At 43.0% G+C, this 18,758-nt stretch overlaps 1 protein-coding gene across 1 annotated transcript in view; it reads left to right on the top strand.

The window, feature by feature from the left end:
• The window catches only part of LOC125463930 (centrosomal protein of 131 kDa-like), a 72,999-nt gene continuing 54,241 nt past the window's right edge, over positions 1–18,758 (top strand). Inside the window, exon 1 of the mRNA XM_059655124.1 lies at positions 1–125. The gene's annotated coding sequence lies outside the window, so the exon portion shown is untranslated. The remainder of the gene's footprint in view (positions 126–18,758) is intronic.

Genomic DNA, 18,758 nt, shown 5'->3' with positions numbered 1-18,758 from the left:
AATCAGCCGCGCGGTCTCTCTCTCACACCCACACACAGCTACCGAGGGAGAGGGTCCCGACCGGAGATGCCCCACTGGGGAGAAGAAAGCGCTTGAAGACCGTCCGCAATTGTTTCAAAACAACGGTAAGGAAAAAGAAAAATCAGAATGAATGGAGCTGGATTCGGTGTTTTCTTTTGCCTGACCGTGCGTCGCTGTGTGAAGAGGAATGGTTTAATGGAAAATTGCCATACCCCCTGTGTGAACTGTTGGATTTCTTTTATTTTTGCAAAAAATTTGCGAAGTTGCAACGCAAAGTGATTGCGAACTGATGAGCCCCCCCCTCACTCCGTTGGTTGCCCAGTTAAAGGCGCCATCCCAATGCAAGTTGCGTTCGCCTAGGGTGCGCTTTCTGAGCTGCTTGCAGCAGCCCGTCTCCGGTGGGAGCCCGGAGCGGATAAAGTCTCTTTATTCACTCGGACACTTTGTGGTTCCGTGATTTAAAAGTTTCAAGAGTTGCTTTGTTGGCTGTAGGGCGGACGGGTGGAAAAGTGGAGTGAGCGAGCGGTGAAGAGTTAGGAAGTGGGCTGTGATTTAGAAAACGGATTGTCATTTTTTTTTCTGCTGGTTAGCATCGTTCTTTTTAAAAGGAGTTGTCGAAGTCCTGAGTGAGCGTTTCCCTCGTGTCCTCATGGCACAAATCATGTTATTCCTGACAACCGCTGGAGGTCGAGCTGTGTCAGGGCCCGCCACAGAAGTAAGGCCCCTTTAGCTGGTGTGGTACAATTGGCAGGAGAGAGCCGTGAAAATTTACAGAGGCGCTGGGAGGGCGGTTAGAGAAAATCGAGCAGGTTGGGCGAGGGGAAGGAAACAAGCTGAGATAGGTCTCCTGTGCATTATTGATATCTTTCGTTTGCTGGGATCTTAGCCTGAGGAAATACATGCATCAAAAAGAGCAGTGGTTTTGGTCCTGAGGACTTCCCACAAGATTAAGAACATCTCTGATCTCTTGAGTTTTTTTTCACCTCAGCTGCCATCACCCGTTTGGGCTTCAATTTTGCTTTGTCCTGGATGTCTTGAGACCATCCAGGATGAAGGAGCCTGCTTCATGGGCACCACATCCACAAACATTCACTCTCTCCATCACCCACTCACGATAGCAGCAATAAATGTGTACTATTCATAAGATACACTGCAGAAATTCACCTTCCAAACAAACAGCCACTATCCTCTTACAAGGACAAGGGTTAGCAGATACATCGAACACCACCATGTCTAAGTTTCCCTTCGAACCACTCAACATCGCCGTCCCTGCAGTACCAGCAGGTCAAAATCCTGGAATTCCGTCCATAATGACATTGTGGGCCTACCTATAGGTCAGGGACTGCAGCCGTTTAAGAAGGCAGCTCACCATCACCTTCTCAAGGACGCACGGGACAGCCAATAAAGGCGGGCCCAAACCCTGCAAGAGAAGTTAAACACATCTATTACATGGTATTTCATCAAATGCCCCTGAAGATCACTATATACAACACCAACCGTGAGGTCTCTTGCCACAGAGTGGGAGTAACTTTACCTTTGAGCCAGGGGGCTGGGTTCAAGTCCCATCTGCACCAGATCTGAACAGGTATAATAAAGCTGTCTGCACAATATCAACCACAGAGAATCATAGAGATGTACAGCACGGAAACAGACTTTTCAGTCCAACTCGTCCATGCCAACCAGATATCCTAAATTAATCTAGTCCCAGTTGCCAGCATTTGGCCCATATCCCTCTAAACCCGTTCTATTCATGTACCCATCCAGATGCCTTTTAAATGGAAACCAAGCGGAGGCTTGGGGACTGCTTTGCAGAACACCTACGCTCAGTTCACAGTAAACAACCGCGCCTCCCAGTCGCGAACCATTTCAACTCCCCCTCCCATTCCTTAGGCGACATGCCCATCCTGGGCCTCCTGCAGTGCTATAATGATGCCACCCGTAGGTTGCAGGAACAGCAACTCATATTCCGCTTGGGAACCTTGCAGCCCAATGGTATCAATGTGGATTTCACCGGCTTCAAAATCTCCCCCCCCCCCCCCCACCGCATCCCAAAACATGCCCAGCTCGTTCCTGCCTACCTAACCTGTTCTTCCTCTCACCCATCCCCTCATCCCACCTCAAGCCGCACCTCCATTTCCTACCTACTAACCTCATTCTGCCCCTTGACCTGTCCGTCCTCCCCGGACTGACCTATCCCCTCCCTACCTACCCACCCATACTGTCCTCTGCACCTATCTTCTCCTCCATCTATCTTCAGTCCGCCTCCCCCTCTCTCCCTATTTATTTCAGAATTCTCTCCCCATCCCCTTTTCTGATGAAGGGTCTAGGCCCGAAATGTCAGCTTTTGTGCTCCTAAGATGCTGTTTGGCCTGCTGTGTTCATCCAGCCTCACACTTTGTTATCTTGGATTCTCCAGCATCTGCAGTTCCCATTATTTATGCCTTTTAAACGTTGTCTGACCTTCAGCAACCATTTCTGTTATTTAATCAAAAACTTAATCATGTCAAACGTGATGCTCAACTAACAAATCCATGCTGAACAAAAACAGTTGCTGGAAAAGCTCAGCAGGTCTGGCAGCATCTGTGAAGGGAAAAAAATCAGAGTTAACGTTTCAGGTCCATTTCTGGATTCTGAGGAAGGGTCACTGGATCCGAAACGTTAACTCTGATTTTTTTCTTCTCCACAGGTGCTGCCAGACCTGCTGAGCTTTTACAGCGACTTTGTTTTTGTTGCTGATTTACAGCATCCGCAATTCTTTCGGTTTTTAAATCCATGCTGAGTGTTATTTATGTTTTTCCAGGTGCAGATTCATTGTATCCCAGATTGGCCTGTAATTGTTGTGTTGATTCTTCACCCATATTTTGTGTAGGCTGCAGCATTTATGGACCTCTGTTTGGGTTTGTGGCCAGAGCCTTTATTACCATCTATTCCACTCTCCAATTTACTATTATCAGTTCCACTCTTATGTTTCCTGGTGATACATCTGAATGGAGTGGATGACTTTTCTACCTTGAACAATTACACACCACAGCAAATTCTGAGACCAAGAGCATGTCGAAGATCTAATCCCATGATTTTGCATAATATTGACAGACTGTGGATCCAGTGCACTGCCAGTGGGCACCAATGAGCAATCTAATGTCTGTGATCCCTCCATAAAATGAGCTTCAATGTAAGGAAAATATTTGTAGTGAATTTTATCATTAGAAGTTGTGCAAGTGTTTTAAACAATAATTTTTTCATAGTGAGCATGGGTTCGGTTTCAGGTGCGGCTCAGAGTTAACAGTTACTTCTGGATGAAAAAGCTGCAGATTCAAGACACAACACCCAACTACTGCTCACATGTCACCAGCTTTTACTCCACTCTCTGCCACCAACCCGAGAAAATCCCCATTGTTCACGCCTCTATCCATCCAGCAGGGGTTATCCATTTTTGGTATAAGACTAACACCAGTGTGGTTTATAGTGTCTGTATTATTATCGACAGGTAAAACAGTGTTACAAGCAAACATATAAACAGTAAATAACAGCTATCATTGCTTATGAGGTTATCCTCATAATTCATTCAAATCTGATTATTATTTTTTAAAATTATTTGCCTATCCAATATGTTATTCTTTGTTTCTTGTTCCTCGATCGTTTAATTTCAAAATTCCTCTTTGGTCCCAATGTTGATGTTCTGATTTCTGTCCTAATCTCATCATCCTCTGCCTTGCCTTGTTCTCCTCTGCTTTCAGTATATTTCATGTATATGTCATTCCCTGTTCTCAATGTTTCACTGATGTGTTATATTTATCCAAAGTGTCTCCTTAGTATTAAGTATGTTCTTGCTTTAGCAGAATGCATGTTTTCTGGTATTTCCTGAACACTGTTTTAACTATTTCATATTGCTACTCTACATTATTGCTTGTCAATATTGTCCTTTTTGTTTTCCAAAGTCCTATTCTCAACCCCTTAAACTGTCTTTTCTCCAAATCATGGTCATTTTCTTTATGTTTATGCCCTTTTCAATTACTATCTCAAAACCTATACATTGTGGTAACTATTATCTGGATTATTCCCCTCGATCTGTCTTGTACCTGTTCTTATTCATTTCTGTTCCTAGATTCCTGTAGCTCATCCCCTTTTGCTGGATTTCTTGTAAGTGAATTAGGAAGGAGTCCTGTATACATTGTAGAAACTCCATTCCCTTCTGCCTTTCATCTATAACTTCTGAACAAATAATTTTGGGGCATTTAATATCCTCCACAACTATTTTATTTTATTCTTCTTTCTTATTGTTTTGAATATTTTCTCTACCACTTCTTTTCTGTTATTACGCTGATTTTAAAAAAAGAATTAATTCATGGGATTTGCATGTTGCTGGCTGAGCTAGCATTTATTGTCAATTCCGAGTTACCCTTAGAAAGGTGGTGGTGAGCTGACTTCTTGAACAGCAGCCCATTTAGTATAGGTAGACCCTCAGTGCTACTGAGGAGGGAGTTCCAAGATTTTGATTCAGTGATGCTGTCGGAATGATTAACAATGTGACTGATCTTAACGTTTTTTTAAATCTCCATCCACATGGATTCTTTTTACATCTCACTGATGACATTTTTTTCCACCGTCTTTATCATTTAGAAGTGCAAGTACTTTTCTTCCCCTTCAGATACATTATACCCTGAAATGTTTAATTCCCTGTCCTGATGTTTCATAAACTATCCAAGTTGTCACAAAAAGCCATTTGGTTCACTAATGTCTTTTGGGTCTGTGTAGTCACCATAGTCCGCTCTCATGCCAGCAAAAGAAAGGACTGGTGATGGTTTAACTTGAGGGTCACCACATCTCGGGCAAGTGGTGAGGTTGAGAAGGCAGACCTTTCATGTTGACCTCTGCCCACATGGGAAGTGATCCTATGCTGATGATATCACTCTGCATCACAAATGAGCTAACCAACCCCCAAGCCTGCATGTAACCTCAGACTCAGAGCAATATTAATTTTTGAATGACCCAGCAAGCCATTCTGTTGAAGGGAAATTCAGGATGGATTACAAATTCTGGCTTTGCCACCAACACTCGCATTCTATAAAAGGATAAATAAGGAGAAGCCCAAACCATATCTGCTTTGTGCAATGTTTCCAGGTGCCTTGTTTTATGATGTGCACTTTGTGTATTACTGTGCAGGCAGATTTTTACTGTTGCTCCTTGTACTTTATTTTTAATCATCCTTTTACTATATTTATTCCTGTTCTACATTTATTCCCTGCCATTTTTATCCATGTCTAGTTTAGTCTAAACTCTGCTTTCCTGTTTGGTTTATATTTAGGTTTAATTTCTCGATCCTTCCATATTAGTAGTTTAAATCCTTAGCCATCTGTCTATGCTTTCTCTTTGGACGCTAGACCCATCTTTCCTGCTCCGGTACTGGTGTTCAACAATAAGCAATCATTCTTTCTCAAACCAAACAAAAGTGGTGCATAGTTTGAAGCTTGCTGTCAATTTGAACTATTGATGGTCAGCACACTTGTGCTGGAGAGGGAAAAGGTTAGACACCCAAGGTGTTGCCTCAGATGAGCAGAATAGGAATGCAGTAGTAATAGGGAATCTAGGTGATTGCTATATCTGTCTTTATGGGAATTTGCACAAGGCATATCTTTTTGTTCCTAACTCCGAATAATTACTCCACAGATCCTCCTCCCAGTTTCAGCTATGGATCTCAACGTACCCTGCCCTTTTCAAGTTTGTCTCCAATCATCTCAAATTATCACTTATCCTCGCATCAGATAGAGAGTACACCCTTCACTACTTTCATTTGTGGTTGTTGTAATTACTGATTACAGACTCCCAATCAATACAGCATTCTATCCTGCTCTTCCAACACAGCACTATGGATCTTTACCCTTTGCTCCCTCTCTGGGACATATGTACTGACCATCAGCACTTCAAATTAACCACAACTTTCAACTTGTGTGTCACCTTTGTTTGGGTGACTCAGTAAGGGAGCAATAAAAACTAATAACATTTTTGGCAACAATACCAGATAAAGCCCTTCACACGTTCCCTGGTATCTCTCTCAACAATTAATAGGAGGCATCAGTCAGTTTTCTTTGAATCATTTAACGTCTTTGATCCTGATATTTTACATGCTTGCCTACTGCTTCTATCATTGTAAATTCCAGCTTCAGTTATTAATGTTCTGCTGTTAGGAAAGGTTTGAAGTATACAAGCAAACAGATGAGCATTAAAAAGAGGAAAAAGCAATAAAAAAAAAAGTGGGTTTCCTCCGGGTGCTCTGGTTTCCTCCCACAGTGCAAGGGTGTGCAGGCTAAGTGGATCAGACATGCTAATTTGCACCTACTGTTCAGGGGGATGGGTCTGGTTGGGATGCTCCAAGGGGCGGTGTGGACTTGTTGGGCCGAAAGGCCTGTTTCCACACTGTAGAGCATCTAATCTAATCTAATCAATATTCATCTGTTCAATATTAGCAATCTTACTCACTTACCTTTACCCTGTCAAAATACTCTTTAAAATTAGAAATAGTTTACTTTAAATAGTTAGTGGCAATTTTGGATGGTTCCTGTAAAAAAGCTATGTGAAACAAAAAGACACGAGATTCCCCAAACAGGTGCTCTGCTCCCAGCTCCAAAACGGCCAGCAGAGGAAGTGATAATGAGAACTGCAGAGGAAGTGATAATGGGAACTGCAGATGCTGGAGAATCCAAGATAATGAAATGTGAGGCTGGATGAACACAGCAGGCCAAGCAGCATCTCAGGAGCACAAAAGCTGACGTTTCGGGCCTAGACCCTTCATCAGAGAGGGGCATGGGGAGAGGGTTCTGGAATAAATAGGGAGAGAGGGGGAGGCGGACCGAAGATGGAGAGAAAAGAAGATAGGTGGAGAGGAGAGTATAGGTGGAGAGGTAGGGAGGGGATAGTTCAGTCCAGGGAAGACTGCATCCCAAAACCAGTCCGGCCTGTCTCTGCCTCCCTAACCTGTTCTTCCTCTCTCCCATCCCTTCCTCCCACCCCAAGCCGTACCTCCATATCCTACCTACTAACCTCATCCCACCTCCTTGACCTGTCCGTCACACAATTCATTTGCATTTTCATTTAAAATATCCCTTTTAGGAGATCTTAATTTTTGCCTTCATGTGCCGGAAGCCATGTGGTCAGAGCTGTTATAAGCTGCTTATTTGATCAGTAGGGCCGCTGGCAATCTGGTGGTTTTGTACACAGTCACTCCTCTTTAACCTGTGGGACACTGCAAATTCTGAACGTTTTTGCAATGCTACGTGTAACCGCATTTGAAATCGCCATTTCAAAAACCCAAAATGAACAACAAAGGAGTCGTTTGCCGTTGACCTAAAGAAAGACTGATGTCAGATTATTGTTTGCGCTTTTATGGTACAGGTTACCTGGGCAACAGCAGTTCAAGAGAGAAGCTCGTGGTTGTGTTTCAGTTCAGGGAACCTGGATCTCGGAGCTGAAAGGTTATCAGTAGCTTAAAAACTTGGCTTGTCCCATAAAATCGGTGTTTAGGTCAGCTCTGTTTTTTAAAAAAAATTCCAGCCTGAATGAGATTACTGACTTTTAGCTACTTTTTTAAATACTGTTTTTACCCTGTGGTCTTGGAAAACTGTGATCCACTGGGATTCAGCATTTTGTGTTCACCTCCTCAAAGTTGGATTGTATTATTTCACTCCCTCATGTTCATATATTCTGAATGTAACATCAAACTGAGAGCTTTTCCGTCCTCTTGAGTGGACGTATAAGATTCTCTCCACGTTTTTTGAAGTTGAGCCACGGATTTTTCCCAGGGGCCTTGGTCAACACTTATCCATTAGCCACCAAAAATTGCAGATTTGATTATAGCAGTTTGTGTGATCACTCTGTGTGTATATTGGCTCCTATAATTCTTTGGTTTATTTTGAAGCTTATAATTTCTGCCCTATTTTACTGTTGTTGCAAGGACTCCAGGTTCTTTGCCAATATAACAGCAACACAACATGTCCAAGTCATTTTTAAAAAGACTGTATTGTTTCTGGAACAAAAACAGAAGTTGCTGGAAAAGCTCAGCAGGTCAGGCAGCATCTGTGAAGAAAAAATCAGAAGTAACAGTTGTGAGAAAGGGTCCTGGAAAGTTAACTCTGATTTTGTTCTTCACAGATGCTGTCAGACCTACTGAGCTTTTCCAGCAACTTCTGGAAGCTATAATGTCTTGAAGCTGAAATTCCCAGTATTCATGGAAAGTCTGAACTTTCCACCGGAGAACTGGAGCTGTTGTCAACCCTCACCATGTCAGAAATGTCATAATGACTAAAGTGTCGTTGCAGGGGTTTGATGATCTCACTCATAGTTGTTGATGTTAACTGTCCTAACTCCCAACAGTCTGAGTAGTAATTAAATATAAATACATTATCCTTTCTAGGGCTAGCAAAATCAATTTTTCAATTGCTCTGCTTGTTATGTTTTGCAAGCACACTGCTGACTGGTGTCCTCCTTAATCTCATTGCTCACATCTAACTGGCTCAGCACTTCTCTCGCCTTCTTCAGACTAGACTCAGTTCCTTGATAGATTGCATGGACAACCTTTGCCACCTCTTTTCCAGTCTTCCAAGGGGTAATGACCCTAGTAGGGGCTTAATTCATTCACTTGGCTGGAGAGCTGGTTTGTGTGATCCAGAGTGACACCAGTGCGTGTTCAATTCCTGTACCAGCTGGGGTTACCTTCTCAACCTCGCCCCTCAAGTGAGGAGTGGTGACCCTCAGATTAAATTCACCACTTGTCCTCTCTTTCTAATGAGGGACCCTGTGGTCATCTGGGACTATGGTGATGTTACATGCCATTTATGACCCAACATAGTGTAGAACTGGAGGAACACAGCAGGTGAGGCAGTGTCAGAGGAGCAGGAGAGTCAACATTTCAGGTCGGGACCCTTCTTCAGAACCGTTCCCCTGATGCTGCCTCACCTGCTGTGTTCCTCCAGATTCACACTGTGTTGACTCCGACTCCAGCATCTGCAGTTCTTGCTATCTCATTAATGACCCAAGTCCCTTCTTTAAAAGGCTCCATCTTGGGCAATCAGTTTGTCACTGTCTGCCCAACATTGCTCTCCTTTTAGTGACAGATCTGCCCTTTAGGCAATATTTGATTCCTGTATCACTTGTGAGATTTGAAGCTCTTTGTGTTCTTTCACGCTGACCTTGGGAATTGACTGCTACATTTATTCACATTATTGAATTGCACCAGACCACTGGTCTGCGTTGTTTAATTTGTCAGGTAGACTGCAGGATCTTCTGTAGTATTTCTGCTTGGATGTTGGCATTGCTGGCAATTAAGGAGTGTATTGTCCCTCCCTGATTGAGAAAATAATGCCGGAAAATGGAGCCTACGGTTGAGTGGCCCGCTGAACATTTCAGAGGGCAGTTTAGAGTCAACCACATCGTTGTGGCCCTGGGGTCAGGTGTGGGAATGAATAGCAGATTTTGTACACGGGTGGGGGTAGCAGGGGCACTTCTTTAAAATTCATTTGTTGGACATGGACAGTGCTGGCCAGGCCAGTGCTTATCACCCAGTTGAGAGTTAACCACATTGAGAGTCACATATAGACCAGACTGGCAGATTCCCTAAAGGACATTAGTGAACCAGATGGGTTTTTCCTGATTATCGGCAATGATTTCATGGTCATCATTAGACTCTTAATCCCAGATTTTTATTGAATTCAAATTCCACCATTTGCCATGGCAGGATTTGAACCCAGGTCCTCCGGACATTAGCTGGCTCTCTGAAATAAGTGTCTAGTGATAATACCACAAGGCACTTGTCCACATACGTTTGGTGACACGATTTATTAAACATGCACATATACTCCTCAGCTCAGTGGTTAATATAGCAAGTTGTAAAGCATGTGATTGGGGTTAATGGATTGATTAATTGACTGGTTAAGATATGCAGAGGATCTACATGGGACTGGTATGTAGGAGGAGCTATAAAACTGTGTAGTTAATAAATCCTACTTACCGCGGAATATGTTCTGGATTCAGTCTCATCGGATCCCCGTTGATATTTAGTGGCGGAGGGAGATAACCAAAAGGTAAATATTGGAATCAAAGCATTTTCTTCAGACGGAAGATTGTCATTGGGTTAGTTTGGAGATGAAACCAAATGCAAAATGTTGGGATACAACTTCCCAGCGATGTTTTGTGGAGCTGAACATTATGATCAGTGCAACAATTAAGTGGATATATGTTACATAGAAACAAAACAAAAGCAAGGGGTAAGACCCATTGTTACTTTGTACTAGAAGCATCTGGTGTAAAGTTCTTCGGAGCTAGAGGCTCAATTAGCCACAGAGGAAACTAATGGACATTCTCTTAAAAGTCATGGTAACATTGATGACAAAGATAAGAGTTAGAATATTATCTGCATATGCAGTAATGGCCAGGCTTTGAGAAATTTAAAAACAGGATGGGTATTCTGTAGAAGAATATATAATAGAATTTAACAGACGAGATGCAAGATTGTAAAAATTTTACTTGAAAATTCCAACTCATCATTTTCCTTTAAATTGTTGGACTTTACCCTGGTATTAACTAGAGTTTAGTTTTCAGAAAGAAGTGAAATTTTGGAACAAATGTCAGAAGCCTTAAAAAGAAGTACATGCTGGATCCTCGGCTTTCCGACCCTGTGTTGTAGCAATGGGCCTGAGGTATAAAAGAAGGGAAAATCATCTTCATTTTGCATTTGGTAGAAATGGCAACTAGATTTAGTAACTCTGCAATATGATATAGTACAATGAGTTATTGTGGACAAGGTACTGGGGAAATGGATAGGGAGCATTGTCTAAATTCCTAATTGAGAAAGTTTAGGAGGGGGAATGTGATGAATTTAGGGAAGTGTGTGAAAATATCACATAATGCCGCTCTGAGGAAGGGTTAGCCAAAACATTAACCCTGGTTTCTCTCTTCAGATGCTGCCAGACCTGCTGAGCTTTTCCAGTAACGTCTGCTCTGTTTTGGATTTACAGCAGCCACAGTTTTTTTTCAGTTCTTTTTAAACATAATGACAGAAGTATTATGGCTCTGCAGGAGGCCACTTGGCCCACTGTGTCTGTACCAGCTTGTTAAATGAGCATCATTGCCTGATGCCAAGGTCTTGTTTTCTCCCCATACCTTTGCACATTATTTTTTTGTTCAAAAAAGCATCCAGTGCCCTCTTGAATGCCAATAATGAACATTGCAGCACTAAGTACAGCAACAGAGAGTTGCTTTAGTAATAGTGTATGAAAGAAATCAGGTGGGAACGAATTAAATGCTTCATAAAATTGAGTGCACAAACCAATGTTATAAATTAACACCTGCCCTCTCATGTGTAGTCCATGCAAAAATTCACTGTGAACGTTTGTAGGCTACAGTCCATGTTAATTGTTTTTGGGAGAAATGCAAAAATTCCTTCAGGAACGAATGATCATCCCCTGGCTCTAGAAGGGACTATAGTTAGCTTCGCTTCTTCTGAGTACTTGAATGTCTTGTGTGCGGGAGGGGTGTTAATTAAGGCTGAGGTTTCAGAAAATGTAGCAAGCCTTGCTGCATCATTATCAGACTAGAAATAAAATTTAACCTGGAGACATGGTATATTACAGAAAAAGGGACACAGAAAGTGGAAATGTCTGTGTACGTTTATAGATATTGGTGAAATAAAAACAGGAATTTTGAAAGTCTGTCTACCAGCTTGGGTGCATTCCTTCTGGCTCATTAACACTGATTACCTACTTACAGAATCTGAACAAGTTATAGGTAGAGATGAGGCACTTTGTACTTGGCATGAACATGGTGGACAAATCTGTGGACCAGATTATGACAAGAGGGAGCCAACTGGATGTGGACAAAGTGACCCAGATGCAGAGCAAGGCTATTTGCCCCATTGGACATCCAATGAAAGTTGGCACATTTGACAGAAGAATCAGTGAGTGGAGGAAAGGTACCATTTTAGGGAGTGTAGGAAAAATCACTGTCAAACACACATGTACCTAGATGTACAAGATGAGGGATAGAAGCTGAGATTCATCAATTAGCAAAATGAGTTGAGACAACACAAGACAAATTTTTGGACCAAAGGGTCTGATTCTGTGCTGTTTGACTCTGTGACAAAGTCAGGGAAATTTCAAAGAGATTAAAAACAAGTAGATAATGAGAGGCTAACAACCCAACCTCCTCAGCAGGGAACCAAATAGCACAAACAACGGTCTGGGCCCGGAACGTCAGCTTTCCTGCTCCTCGGATGCTGCTTGGCCTGCTGCGTTTATCCAGCTCCACACCTTGTCATCTCAGATTGAGCTGTACCTTTTGTTTTAACGTTCATCAGTCATTGGAATTGATTCGTATCTCAAATCTGTGTCTGTGTTGCACTATTTCTTCTCACATTTAGTAGCTAATAAACTCACGTTTTTGATCATTCAAGAAAGTCTGGTTAATTTGCTTCCTTTTAAATCATATTAATTTATGTCTGAGAGAAAGGTATCTGGAAAGGGATCCTTTTCAAATTAACTTTGTTGTGGCTAAGAAGCTGGATCAATAAACAAGGGGATCCAATGCACCCCCACCCCACAGACTCACCCTTTACCTGGAAGCTTAGTGTTTTGAAGTACTGTCTGGGACCACAACACCACCCCTGAGACTGGGCGTAACAGATGAACACACAGCACTTTGAGTTCAGTGCACACGTGGTACCAACACTGTTGCTTCAAGGAGGGAGAAGTGAGACAACTAATTGATTTCAACGTGAGCATGAACATTTTAAAAACAAATTATTGTTGAACCATGAGCCAAGTTGATCAATGAACAGAGGGGCAATGTGCAAACAAAATTGTTGGGCATTCAGATCTGTGCAGAGTTTTAGCTGGATGGTGAGAAGTGCCTGGCTGTTCTGGTAGACATCGAAACACTCCAGCTTGACAAACACGATAATGTAATGTCAGGCATGCTGTTCGGACCAACACACAAAACATTCCTTCTAATACATATTTGCAATCCAGTCAAAAGCAGCGTTCAGTGACCATCCTTGGTCGCCCATGTTTGGGTGATAGAAAGTTACTGTCTTAAAGCACTAATGTCCACATGGGTTGAATACTTCAACATGGGGAGGGGGTGGGGGTTTGGATTCTGACTCTCGGACGACAAAGGAAAGGTGCTTATGCCAAAGTAGGGTGCAGTACAGTATGTGACTTGGAGAGGAACTTGCAGCTGGTGTTGAACTTAGAACTTTTTCCCTTGTTCTTCTGTGTGCTGGAGGTTGTGGGTTTGGATTCTGCTGAAGAAGGAGCCTTGGTGAATTGTTGCAGTGCATCTTGTAGATGATACATACTGCTCCTGCCGTGAGCTGGTGGTAGAGACAATGAATGTTGAAGGTGTGAATGAAGCGGGCTGCTTTGACCTGGATGGCGTCAAGTTTCTTGAATGTCATCAGAACTGCACTCTTCCAGACAAGTGGGGAGTGTTCCGTCACACTCCTGGCTCATGCCTTTTAGATGGTGGACAGACTCTGGGGAGTCAGGAGGTGAGTTACTCACTGCAAAATTCCCAGCCTGTGACCTGCTGTTGTAGTCACAGTATTTATATGGCTAGTCCACTTCAGTTTCTGGTCAATGATGATACCCAAGCTATTAATAGTAAGGGATTCAGAGCTGAAATGCCGGTTCTGCCCAAGTTAAGAAAGTTGGCTATCCCAGAAATCCCCACTGTAGGGGTAAAACTGGTACCCTCTGCCAAAATGGTTACCAGTCTGACAGTCACTCAGACTTTCCAGGCTTCTGAAAGAGACTGTTAAAATAATTATAAAGATCTTACCTACAATCTGCCTCAGAGAGAAACACAACTGGGACTGACTAAAGTGGATGATACTGATTTGCTGCACTGATGCTGTCAGACCTGCTGAGTTTTTCCAGCAATTTTTGCCTTTGTAACATCTCCCACAAAGAAATTCTCGCACTGTTGAGGTGAAATTTATTTCAGAGATTGATTTGACTGTGGAGCAATTACATTTTAATGGCTTTCCACCTGCCTTTTTATCCAGCAGGCTTCTTTCATTTGATGAAATTGGTTAACACAGCTCAGAAGTTGGTCACGCAGCCATCTGTACCTGTGTGAGCATTTTGAAGATGTCTACTTAGTCCCAATCTTCCTGCCCTTCCAATTAGACTGGCAAACAATACAGGTGTGTTACAAAGCTGAATGCTATCTTGGCCTATTTAGTGCATTGCACAGTATTTTCGTCACTGATCTTCATTTTTAACCACATTTTCCTTCCTTCCCTAGCTGTTATGTATTTCTTTACCAATATCAGTAAAACAAGTTCCTTGGTTAATGACACGTTCCTGTCTGTGGTGCCATGCTGCGTACAATTTGTGTATGTTTCTCGGCGTTACAAGTGGTAGTCTCTTTTCAAAAACACTTCATTGGCTGTAATGCCCTTTGGATCAAGCTGAGTACATGAAAGGCGCTATGTAAATGTCAATTCTTTCCTTCTCCCTAAATGCATTAACCTGAGCATTTCCAGCATCTTTACTTCCTATTTCTAACAAGTTTTTGTTATTTTGATTTTGGTCCATGAGTGAGGTTTGCTCTACCTCTCAGCTGTGGTGTATCTGACCTGGTCAGTATTAGATGTTGATGTCGGCAATCAAATGCAGAAAGGGACACCAGAAAGGTGTAGAGCAGGATGAACACAGCAGGCCAAGCAGCATCAGAGGAGCAGGAAAGCTGACGTTTCAGGTCTAGACCCTTCTCCTTCAGGAAAAAAAATTTCTGAAGAAGGGTCTCGACCAGAAACATCAGAGGAGCAGGAAGGCTGAGATTTTGAGCCTGAAGAGGGTCTAGGCCCAAAACGTCAGCCTTCCTGCTCCTCTGATGCTGCTTGGCCTGCTGTGTTCATCCAGCGTTACACCTTGTTATCTCAGATTCTCCAGCATCTGCAGTTCCTACTATCAAATGCAGAAAGGGATTTTATTTTGCTACAGAACAGAAACTTACCTTTAACAGAGCAAAGGTGAATAGCTCACCAAGTCCCTCCTGTGGCAGAAACTGGGCACTGCAACATCGCAGGGTGACATTCATTTTCCAGCCAGCTTTGTAAAGTTCACATAGATACTTAGAGCATCCCACCCAGACCCTTCACCTTATAACCGAACTAAGCTAAGCATCCCTGAACACTATGAGCAATTTAGTGTGGCCAATCCACCTAACCTGCACAACTTTGGACTGTGGGAGGAAACCCACACAGACGCGGGGAGAATGTGCAAACTCCACACAGACAGTCGCCTGAGGGTAGAATTGAACCCAGATCTCTGGTGCTGTGAAGCTGCAGTGCTAACCACTGAGCCACCATGTCACTCCAATATCTGTTTGTTTAACCCAGACTTGCATAATTAATAATGTAGGATGATAAAATCTGCCATGCATGTCTTCAGGAGCAAAAGTTTTACATTAAACTCCCCTGAAAATCAATTGTTTCTATTCTACTTAGAAGATGAAACACCTGCCAGAACTTGAGTATTCCTGAAAAAGGCACATTTTGTCGAAGCTTAAAATGTATGTTTTTTCAATAATACCATGCATGAGGTATTAATTCTGACTCAGAAAGAGCGATGGCTTTATTTTAAAGTCAGATTAATTCTTCCAGGATCACTTGCCACCACTCTCTCGCCTGGAGAGAATTCCAGCCCTCTGTGGTCCCAGAAACAAAAAATCCGGAACGCTGAGCTGACTTGACTGCGCTGAGCTATGCGGTCTTGGATAATCTCCTGCCAACTGACCGGTGGTCCTCCAGTCAGCCGCTTGATTGTCACTGTGTGGATATGCAGTTACAGCTGGGTGACTGCTATTAACTAAGATCAATTACAAATTTGCGTTTTAATTCGTTGTTCTGCATACTTCAGGTTTGATGGAAGATCACCAAGCTAAAAGGTAAACTCCCTTTCAATCTCCACAGTTATTGCCTGACCTGAGTACTTCCAGCACTTGCCTTTATTTCAGATTTCCAGCATCTACAGTACTTTGCATATAATTTATGTATAATTTTAAAATCTGCTCAACACAATTCCATTTCAAGATAACAAGGTGTAAAGCTGGATGAACGCAGCAGGCCAAGCAGCATCTCAGGGGCACAAAAGCTGACGTTTCGGGCCTGGACCCTTCATCAGACCCTCTGTGTTCATCCAGCTTCACACTTTGTTATCTTGGATTCTCCAGCATCTGCAGTTCCCATTATCTCTGATCACAATTCCAGTTTACATCATCCTCACACTAGTGATTGATTGGACTCTGTTGCAGTGTTATTAGGAGGATAAAATTTATGAGCTTCTGAGGAAGAGTCACCGGACCCAAAACGTTAACTCTTTCTTTCTCCTCCACTGATGCTGCCAGACCTGCTGAGCTTTTCCAGCAACTTTGTTTTTTGTTCCTGATTTACAGCATCTGCAGTTCTTTTGGCTCTTAAAATTTATGACGTCTTTGGTACGCTTGCCTTTATTGGTCAGTGCATTAAGTATAGGAGTTGGAGGTCATGTTGTGACTGTACGGACATTGGTTAGGCCACTTTTGGAATACTGCGTTCAGTTCCGGTCTCCCTGCTGAAGCAAAGAAGTTGTGAAACTGAAATGGTTCAGAAAGAATTTACAAGGGTGTGGCCACGGTTGGAGGGTTTGAGTTACAGGGAGACGCCGAATAGTCTGGGGCTATTTTCCCTGGTGTGTCAGAGGCTGAAGGGTGACCTTTTATAGAGGTTCAATAAAATCATCAGGGGCATGGATGGGGTGAACAGGCAAGGTCTTTTCTGCAGGGCAAGGGAACCCAGAATTAGAGGGCATAGGTTTATGGTGAGAGGGGAAAGATTTGAAAGAGACCTAAGGGGCAATATTTCCACACAGAGGTGTGTGTCTGGAATGAGCTGCCGGAGGAAGTGGTGGAGGCTGGTACAATTACAACATTTAAATGGCATCTGGATGGGTATATGAATAAGAAGGGTTTGGAGGCATATGGGCCAAATGCTGGCAAATGGGACTAGATTAATTTAAGATATCTGTTCAACATGGACAAATTGGACCAAAGGTGCTGTACATCTCGATAACTCAGATTCTAAGTGTGGTTGCAACACTGATATTTGTCATAAATTAGTTATCTCACTAATTCAGCTCGCAACATTTCGCTTTTAGTCCATCCTGGCATCTGACTTTCAGGGGAAGATTACTGCTGATGCTGGAATGTGAACAGAAAACAACAAATGCTGGAGATTTGTAGCACTCACCTGTGCCCTGAGTCTGAATGAATGATTCTAGTCCCTTTGTCCTTAGCACAGTGCCTGACACGATTCTCTGGCAGACGATGTTCCACACGTTATAGAAGCAGACTTCCTGCTGAATTTTAGGCCCCAGGTGCTCTGTTAGCCAATAAAGTGAGTGAAATTTAATTTCACAACATCTTAGGAGCTGAAAAGGATGATCAAAATCCTTATTATTGAATTATGAGGGTTTTATGGTGGCTCAGTGGTTAGCACTGCTGCCTCACATCACCAGGGACCCAGGTTTGATTCCACCCTCGGGCGACTGCCAATGTGGAGTTTGCACATTCTCTCCGTGTCTGCGAGGGTTTCCTTCAGGTGCTCCGGTTTCCTCCCACAGTCCAAAGATGTACAGGCTGGGTGGATGGGCCATGCTAAATTGCCCACAGTGTTCAGGGATGTGCAGGCTAGGTGGATTGGCCATGGGAAATGCAGTGGTAGGGGAAGGGTCTCAGTGGGATGCTCTTCAGAGGATCAGTGTGGACTTGTTGGGCAAATGACCTGCTTCTGTGCTGTAGGGATTGTAGGAAAAGCCTTGCCCTCTTTTCAAAGGGTTACAACAATGTCTAGTTCGTTTTTTTTTTCAGAAAACTCAGCTTTTTAAATTTTCAAAATAATCAATTAAGTGCAGATACTGCTGATTTGAAATAGTTTCCATTTTCCCCAGTGCAGGATGGAGGTGGAGAGTCATGTTCAAAGTGAAACTGTATTGCAGCCCCTGAAAGACCACTGTGACTATCTGATGGACTCCATTGATGCTCAGCTGAGTCAGCTACAGGTAAATCAGAGACTGAATGACCCTCCACTGTCCAGTCACACCTTATCTGAAACTACAGGTAACTGAGGTTTAGCTCCAATGGGTCTACTTTTAGTCGGGCTGTGATATCAGGAATGGTTTCACATTGGAGTGACCATTCAGTTTAATCTCAATTCAGGATGATGTGTTTCTTTACCAAACTCATTTTGTTGGCTGAGGCGAGCTGTCATCATCAAACATTTCCAGGTCAGCTGTAGCTTGAAATGTTCTCTACTGTGAACCGAGAATATGCTCAGCCAACTTCTCGAGGAAAGACTCTGTCTAATCCCTTTCGTTTATGAATATGTCTTGTGTATGAATCCCCTTGACCAGCGCCCCATCTCCCCCCGCCCCCCAGCCTATTGACACAATGTTCCTTCATGAGCAATTCATGGCGATGATGACACCACTTAACCCGAAGATTCGAACAGTGCTGATAACGCTGATCCTTTTCTGCAGGTTTCCATACTAACCGACCACGCATTGCCAGCAACTAGCAGCCTGATGAAGAGCGCCTCCTCCAGGAACACAATAAAACTTTCTGAAAAGACAGGTGGGGATCATTCCATGTTTCTAACTGTGCTTTTAGAGTGAGGCTTTTATCTTATTGGCTGGGAAAGGCACCTGGTG

The sequence above is a fragment of the Stegostoma tigrinum genome, chromosome 26 (assembly GCF_030684315.1).
Source record: "Stegostoma tigrinum isolate sSteTig4 chromosome 26, sSteTig4.hap1, whole genome shotgun sequence".
NCBI classification, from domain to species: Eukaryota; Metazoa; Chordata; class Chondrichthyes; order Orectolobiformes; family Stegostomatidae; genus Stegostoma; species Stegostoma tigrinum.
Note: the sequence above shows the minus strand (reverse complement) of the source record. Positions and strands in the feature narration are given on the sequence as shown.